This window comes from Melanerpes formicivorus, unplaced genomic scaffold (assembly GCF_026170545.1).
Source record: "Melanerpes formicivorus ecotype bairdi unplaced genomic scaffold, bMelFor1.0.p_v2 SCAF_2, whole genome shotgun sequence".
Taxonomy (NCBI): Eukaryota; Metazoa; Chordata; class Aves; order Piciformes; family Picidae; genus Melanerpes; species Melanerpes formicivorus.
The window spans coordinates 37833056-37834471 of record NW_027142354.1 but is presented as its reverse complement, the minus strand read 5'-3'; positions in this window follow the sequence as shown (position 1 = coordinate 37834471).

Sequence of the window (1416 nt, the reverse complement as noted above, 5' to 3'; positions counted from 1 at the left end):
AACAGCTGGAAAGTTGTTCATCAGTGCAAATGACATCCAAGGGATTTCATCTCACTCTATTATTCTTGTTTCCTGGATTTATTTTTTTTTTTAATTGTTTAAGAGTTGAAATAAATAAAAGCTCATGGGGAAACCCTGTGAATGACCTTTGGCTACCCTTTAAGTCAACCTTAGGTGATCCAGTGGAGGGTGACCTGATCTAGTGGAGGGTGATCCTGCCCATGGCAAGAGGGTTGGAACTAGATGATCCTTGGGGTCCCTTCCAACCCTGTGATTCACTGATTAAGTGTGCTCTTGATGAAGATACACCACCATCTGAAACAAATGGCTTACTAGTATCCAAAGTCCCAGCTATCTGACACACCCCCTCAGCTGGCACCTCTGGGCCATCCTCCACCAAAGGCATGTGGCAGATGCAAAGAGACAAGGCATGCTATGAAAGGGGAAAGTCATCTCTCAGCAGCCTGCAAGCTGCTCAAGACCCACCAAAGGCAAATAATGCTTCAACAAAAATGGGATACACCTAAACTAGACGGATTACAAGAGTTAACTTTACACCTTGGCAAGATGCTGCTTCAAATCTTCACCTGCCTAATGACATAATCCAGTGCAGGAACGTGCATGGAACTCAGCATCCCAGGCAGGCGCAGATGTAAAACTGGTCTGAAACACCTCCAATGAGTAAGTCACCCCAGAGCCCACGAGAGAGGCTAAGGGAGCTGGGGTTGTTTAGCCTGGAGGAGGTTCAGGGAAGACCTTATTGCTGTCTACAACTACCTGAAGGGAGGTTGTAGCCAGGTGGGGGTTGGTCTCTTCTCCCAGGCAACCAGCACCAGAACAAGAGGACACAGTCTCAAGCTGCACCAGGGGAGGTTTAGGCTGGAGGTTAGGAAGAAGTTCTTCACAGAGTGATTGGCTGTTGAAATGTGCTGCCCAGGGAGGTGGTGGAGTCACCATCACTAGAGGTGTTTAGGAAGAGACTGGATGGGATGCTTGGTGCCATGGTTTAGTAGTCATGAGGTGTTGGGTGACAGGTTGGACTTGATGATCTTTGAGGTCTTTTCCAACCTTATTGATTCTATGATTCGATGAAACAAAGGAGCATCTCCACCGCATAGTTTAAGTGAAACCACCTCTTGTTCACTCTCTCACTGGCGAGCCAGGAGAAACTGCTGCTGAGGCAGAGTGTACACAAAGACAGCGCTATCTTCAGGTTCATCTCCATAACAAAATTACGCCAGCAAACAAACAAAACCCAAAACAAACAAACAAACAAAACCCACCAACACGAACTAACAACAAAACCCTTTCAACACACACACGAACAAACAAACAAAAACCACGACCCAAAAAGAGTAACAGCTTTCCGCCTCCTCCTTCCCCCCATGTGACAGGGGCGGGGGAGATACAGGCATC